Below are 7,248 nucleotides of genomic sequence, written 5' to 3'. Positions count from 1 at the left end.
AGCTGGGGCCTGGCTGGGCTGATACCAAGAGCTAGGAACCCAATCCAGGTCTCCTTCATGAATGATAGGAACACAATTCTTTCAGCCATCGTCTGATGCCTCCCTGCACCGGCATGAATCTAGAACAAGAGCCAGAGGCAGGACCTGAACCCACGCACTGCAATGTGGGATGCAGGTGTCATTTTTTTTTAAAATACCAATTGCTCCCTTATCTTTGAATGTAGTTCACTAACATTTTTTTTTAAGATTTATTTATTTATTTATTTGAAAGGCAGTTACAGGGAGGCAGAAGCAGGCAGTGGATATCTTTCCATTCGCTGGTTCACGCCTCAGATGACCACAATGACCGGAGCGTCACCAATCTGAAACCAGGAGCCAGGAGCTTCTTCTGGGTCTCCTACGTGGGTGCAGGGGCCCAAGCACTTGAGCCATCTTCTGCTGCTTTCCCAGGCCGTAGCAGAGAGCAGGATCGGAAGTGGAGCAGCCGGGACCTGAACCAGCGCCTATATGGGATGCAGGCACCGCAAGCAGCAGCTTTACCCACTTTGCTACAGCGGCGGCCTCCAGACGTCATTTTAACCACTAGGCCAAATGCTCACATGAGCAGATTCTTTTCAAAATTTCAATTGTTTTTAAAATTTATTTTTTATTTGAAGGCGCAGGAGGGGTGGGGGAGAGGGGAAGAGAGAGAGAGCTTCCATACGCGGGTTCACTCCCCAAATGGCTGCCATGGCCTAGGGCTGGACGAGGCGCCAGGAGCTTCATCTGGGTCTCCCACTTGCAGGGACACAAGTGGTTCCCGTAAGGGAAGCTGGCATCGCAGGCGACGGCCTAACCTGCTAAACCTCGCCGCCGGCCCTGTCTTCGCTTTTTGATTGGTTGTCGCCCTTCCGCATCATCCAATCAGAATGAGTCTCCGGGACCCTCCGCCTTAACACCGAGGCTATAAATAGGCCGCTGAGCTTCCCCCTCGCCATTTTCTCCGCGAGGCCCGGCTTTTCTGTCCTTCGGCCAGGGGTTGCGCGGTCACCTAACGGCCGTGCGGGGCTCCAGCCCCGATCCCTGGATCCCTGGACAGGACGGCAGCGGCGGACGCCGGCGGGAAGGGCGGGCCCGCGGCCGTGCGCCAGGTGAGGGCGCGGGTTCGGCCGGGCCGAGAGCTTTCCCGCGTCCGCGCGGCGCCGGCTCCTCAGGCCTGGCGAGTCCCGGTGTCCGCGGCCGGAGCGGCGCCGTCGGCCCTGACCCGTCCCGGAGCGGGAGCCGGGAAGGGAGAGCGAGGACCCGGCGTCCGCGTGGCTCCTCTCGGTCAGCCCCGGCCGGGCAGGGCTCCTGCGGAGACGCCGCCCGGCGGCCTCGGCCTCTGAGGAGGGAGCGGCGCGGCCCCTGGTGGCCCGGGGTCCCGGCGGTGCCCGCGGGGCGTGGACGCTGAGGGGTCGGGAGGAGGCGCCTCCGGGGCGGATGGTGGGGGACCCCCGCTGGGCGGGGTGGGGTGGGGGTCACGATGCCCGCCCCGTGCTGGGAATCCTCTCCTTCGGGTGTGTCTGGTGTTGTGTCCGGGGTTCACGGCTCTACTTCGGACTCGTTTTCACTTCAGGGTAACAAATCCCAGCCGCCCTCCCCTCTCTGCGGAGGGCACGTTCCAGGACCCCCAAGCGACCCCTGAGGACGCAGCTCGTATGGAACCCTGTGTAAACCATGAGTTTTTAAATGTACATCACGCAAGGTGCATTCGTAGGTTACCCGCAGTGCAGGTCAGGTGTTTAGACGAGAGGTTCCGATGCTGGTTCCGAGGTCCATGTCTCATATTGCAGTACCCGAGTTTGCGACCCGGCTCTGGCTTCCGACTCTGCCCACTAATGCGTAGCTTGGGAAACAGCAGATGAGGATGGATCGTGTCATTGAGCGGCTGCTGTCCACGTGGTAGACCCTGATGGCATTTTTGGCTCCACACACGTGGGTAGTGAGCCGGCAGATGCGAAGTGTGGCTCTGTTTCTCAAGTAAAATTAAATAAATAAATAAGGCGCATTAGAGGTTTAAAGCACCAATCTCCTTATAAATATGGGACAGTTGTTATAACTGGTGAAGTGAAAGTAGTGACATTGTTATAGAGGGAGAAAATAGATTACTCTTATTTGGAGTTGCAATAGTTTGTTGGTTCCTAAAACCAATGGGTTATTTCTACCCTTTATAGCTTAAGAAAGCCATATTACTGTGTGTCTGAGCATGTTAGCCGTTTTTGCATACTTTCTCAGTGAATAAGGAGACTGAAGTTTCTGTTTTTACATTCATGAGCTAATGTTGTCTCTTTACAATGCATGTTTCATGAAATGATCTTAGAACTGAGTGATACAGTTATTCTTAAGTGTTGAAATTTAACTGAAATGTGATCCCTGTTAAACATAAGAGTAGGAATAAGAGAGGGAAGAGATGTACAATTTGGGACATGCTCAAGCTGACTTGCCCCAAATGGTAGAGTTAGAAACATACCAGGGGACTCCAATTCAATCCCATCAAGGTGGCATGTACTAATGCCATCTCACTAGTCCAAGTGATCAATTTCTGTTCACAACTGATCATAATGAAAGGACCAAGAGTCAAAGGGAGCACATAAACAAGTCTAGTACCTGCTAATACTAACCGATAGAATAAATAAAGGGGAGAGTGATCCAACATGGGAAGCGAGATACACAGCAGACTCATAGAATGGCACATGTCCTAAACAGCACTCTGGCCTCAGAATCAGCCCTAAAGGCATTCGGATCTGGCTGAAAAGCCCCTTAGAGTATTTCAGGCATGGAAAGCCAAGACACTCTGGCAAAAAACAAAAACAAAAACAAAAACAAAAACAAACCTAAATGAAAGATCTCTGTGAGTGAGAGCCCAGTGGACAGAACAGGTCTTCAAAGAAGGAGGTACCTTTCTCTGAAGGGAGGAGAGAACCTCCACTTTGACTATGACCTTGTCTGAACAAGATAAGAGCCGGTGAACTCAAAAGGCTTCCATAGCCTTGGAAACTCATGACTGGAACATAGGGAGATTACTGATGCCATAAACAGGAGTGTCAATTTGTAAAGTCAACACCAGGAGTCACTGTGCACTTACTCCTCATGTAGGATCTCTGTCCTTAATGTGCTGTACATTGAGATTTAATGCTATAACGAGTACTCAAACAGTATTTTTCACTTTGTGTTTCTATGTGGGTGCAAACTGTTGAAATCTTTACTTAATGTATACTAAACTGATCTTCTGTAAAAAAAAAAAAAAAAGAAATTATCAATTCCCAACTTGACTCTCACTGGGATTAAACATGACAATAGGTCTGATCTGATTTCATCATCATTTTAAAAATCATCTATTATTTTTCACTTTATGTTTCTGTGTGGGAGCAAACTGTTGAAATCTTTACTAAATGTATGCTAAACTGATATTCTGTAGATAAAGAGAATTGAAAATGAATCTTGATGTGAATGGAAGGGGAGAGGGAGTGGGAAAGGGGAGGGTTGCGGGTGGGAGGGACATTATGGGGGGGGGAAGGCATTGTAATCCATAAGCTGTACTTTGGAAATTTATATTCATTAAATAAAAGTTAAAAAAAAAAAGAACTGAGTGATAGGGAAGAAGGTGATGGATATGAGTGATTTCCTCGTGTGAATGAAAGAGGGATGTTATTGATATGATATGGAAGTTTTCCTTGTTGTGTTGTGATTAGTAAGCAGATGCAGTGTATAGTGTTAATTCACAGGTTAGACTCTGTTAGGATGGTAGTAGGTTTGGACCGTGAGAATGATGTCTTTTTTGTGAACAGCCACCTGAAATTAATGATTGGCACTAAGGCCGAGTTAGTTAGGTTTGCCAGGGTTCATCATGCTGCTATAGATCAAACTGTTTTGTAGTCCTTGGGCAAATAGTGAAGTTTGCCTGTGAATAGAGTTTGCAAGACAAAATAATATTGCTGATGTTAGGCCATGGGCCAGTGTTAGAGCTGTAGCTCCTGTAAATCTTCGTGATGTTTTAATAAAAACTCTCACAATCACCAGTGTTAATGTGGCTCACTAATGAAAAAGTGGTTAGTGATGCTAGATGTGTTTGACAGAGCGAGATGGCGCTGGTTATGGGTTTCCTCACAGGGCTCCTCTGGGAAGTGAGAAGGCTCTCTGCTCTGTTTAAGGGATTTCAGATTGTAGGGACTCATGTTATGCTGTAGCCTCCTAGTTTTAACAGTGTGACTGCAAGGAATATTGATCTAGCAATAGTGGCCTCTACATGGGCTTCTGGTAATCACAGGTGAAGACCATACAGAGACATTTTTGCTTTTTACTATCAAAGTTATTATGCATGGTTTCCATTTAAATGCTATGTAGTTTCCTCATTGGGTAATAGTTACTTGGGTTGAAATTACTGTTGATGAAAAGTATCTAGAACAAAATTACTTCTGTGCCTGTGAATGTCATAATTAAGAATGCCTATAGATTAATATTTAAATATAGCTTTCTTTCATGGAAGTGGTCCTTTAGAAAGGGGATACTCACTAGGATTATTAAGGGAAGCTGTGAGGTGGTATCAAGAGGAGGGTCAGAGAAGAAGCTGGTGAGAGACTGCTTATTTTATAATAGGTTTATTTATAATAAATAGGATTATGAGGTAGTGTATAAGCTCTGTTTATTTTGATTCAGAGTATGATGTTTTTGAGTACATTGTTATGGGAATAAGTGTAATTTAAGTTACATAATTCATAGGAGAAGGGTTAAGTTTGTACATTATCTGACCGTAAGTGTTGGATGCTATTAACTGTGTTTGGCCCACAGTGGCTTCATAGGCTACAAATACTAGTAGGCAATGAATATTATACATGATATGATAAAATGAGCATTCAGGATTACAAGGATTCCTAAAGTGAATGCATATAATATTGTGCCTTATAAAACACAGAACTGACCATATATCAGTATACTGATGATATTCCTAGTAAGGATGCAATATATGCTAAAATATTTATACAGATTTAAAGGTATATTGGTGATAATAGAATACCTTAACCTAATGGATTGAAATAATTTATTTCAATGATTATACTCATTCTAGTCCTTTTTGAATTCATTCATAGGCTAGACATAGGGCTAAAATGGAAATTATAATTAGTGCTATGGTAAGTGTAAGTGTTGGGTTTTTTATTTGGGTACTCATGACAGGAGAAGTAAGATGGTAATATCTAAGCTGAATACAAAGGCTGTAATGGCTAAAAGAGAATTTATGGAGGGTAGTAGTTGGGATGATGCTATAGGATCAAATCTACATATTGTATGGACTTTATTTTTCTATGTAGATATTTAATTACAGCAACCAGATTACGGTGGTTCCAAGAAATAGCACTAAAGATATATTGATTGCCAGGGAGAGAGTAAGGTTGATTATTCTTTTCCAGGTTAAAACTGAAGATAATACATTGGAAGCCAGTAGCAGTAGTTAACATTAAAAGAATATGATCCTCATAAGTGAAGGGAGATGTGTCAGGGCCGGAGCTGTGGCATAGCGGGTAAAGCCACTGCCTGCAGTGCCGGATTCCCACATGGGCGCCGGTTCAAGTTCTGGCTGCTCCAGTTCTGATTCAGCCTCTCTGCTGTGGCCTGGGAAGGCAGTGGAAGACAGCACAAGTTGTTAGGCCCATGCACCCACATGGGAGACCTGGAAGAAGGTTCTGGCTCTAGCCATTGCAGCCAACTGGGGAGTGAACCAGTGGATGGAAGACCTCTCTCTCTCTCTCTCTAACTCTGACTTTCAATTAAATACATAAATCTTTTTTTTTAAAGAGATGCATAAGAATAATTAGACTATGTCCACAAATTATGTCAGGCATCAGTTTCAATGCCAAAATGATGGTTTGATATCAAGTGAAATTTTAATTGTTATGAGGTGAGAAAGTAAGATTTATGATTACAAATAGGCTGTGCAATCCTGTGGCTGTGAAGAGTGTTGAACTATCCACAGCCTCAGAGATGGTGAAGGATATATTGAAATATTCTGAAGTTTGTAGACTTGTAAAATCAGCTCCAAGTTTGATTGATTAGTGGAATTTGTATGATATTTTTGGTTTCTTCTATGAAATTATGGTGAGCTTGGGTAATTGATACTCCCGAGACTAATAATTCTGATTATTAGACACAATTCTAGTAGCTTTAGGGCTCAGATGCCTGTTGGTAGGTAGCAGCCCCTTTGCTTTAGGACTAGCCATGAGGGATAGAATGGATAGAAGAATCCAGCAGAGGAAAAAAACTCCTGATAGAATGAAAAAGATCATTTCATATCATGATCCTGGCCCCTAGTTGTACGCTCTCAGACTATATCATCGTTCTTGGTATATTGTTAGTGTATTAGTTCCTAGGCCAGGAATGATAGAGTAAAAGAATTAAACTGGAAACCTATCATTAGCTGTATGTTAGAAACAGAGCTGACAAGGGGTTTTGTGGTGTAGCAGGCTAAGCCTCCACCTGCAATGCTGGCATCACATATGGGTACTAGTTCATGTCCTGGCTGCTCCACTTCCAATCCAGCTCTTTGCTTCTGGCCTGGGAAAGCAGTGGAAGATGGTCTAAGCACTTGGGCCCTTGCACCCATGTGGGAGACCCAGAAGAAGCTCTTGGTTTCGAATTGGCTGAGTTCTGGCTATTGCCATTTAGGAGTGAACCAGCCGAGGGAAGACCTTTCTCTCTGTCCCTCCCTCTCTCCATTGGTAACTCTACCTCTCAAATAAGTAAGTAAGTAAGTAAGTAAATAAATAAATAAGTAAAATCTTAAAGCAATAGCTCTGACAATGCCTTTGTTTATGGTCGGGGCTGGGGTTAACTGTATGATAGCCTGAGTTTGGTGGGTCATTAACCATGAGAGTGGAAATATGGGCACTTGGATTGGGTTACAGTGAATTAAAGAACAGCTAGAATTAGAATAAATCTGATTATAGCTGTTGCAGAACTGATGCATGTCAAGACTAAAGAGGCTCTGCCAATAAAATGTATGAGTATGTGAAGAGCTATAAATAGGCTGATAGTTTCAATAATTACTATCAAAGGAATAAATGAGGCAGGTGCACCTTGAGGGAGGAAGTGGCTAATGATGCTTTTGTTTTATGGCAGAGGCCAGTAATGACTGCTTCTGCTCAAGGCGTGACAGCTAGTCCTAACAACTGATAATTGGGCTGTGTGAGCCATACAAGGTAACTGTCCTAGCTGATTTGTTGAATCACAGAAAACGAG

At 44.5% G+C, this 7,248-nt stretch overlaps 1 long non-coding RNA gene across 11 annotated transcripts in view; it reads left to right on the top strand.

Moving 5' to 3' along the window:
• Positions 1-952: 952 nt before the first annotated feature.
• The window catches only part of LOC108175821 (uncharacterized), a 265,995-nt gene continuing 259,699 nt past the window's right edge, over positions 953-7,248 (top strand). For 2 of the 11 annotated variants that reach the window (XR_011383728.1, XR_011383727.1), the window contains exon 1: positions 955-1,130. This is a non-coding gene — a long non-coding RNA (uncharacterized lncRNA). Of the gene's footprint in view, positions 1,131-7,248 lie in introns of all 11 variants that reach the window. The other 9 variants (XR_011383726.1, XR_011383723.1, XR_011383724.1 and 6 more) reach the window with 8 other exon arrangements.

Source organism: Oryctolagus cuniculus, chromosome 17 (assembly GCF_964237555.1).
Source record: "Oryctolagus cuniculus chromosome 17, mOryCun1.1, whole genome shotgun sequence".
NCBI lineage: Eukaryota > Metazoa > Chordata > Mammalia > Lagomorpha > Leporidae > Oryctolagus > Oryctolagus cuniculus.
Note: the sequence above shows the minus strand (reverse complement) of the source record. Positions and strands in the feature narration are given on the sequence as shown.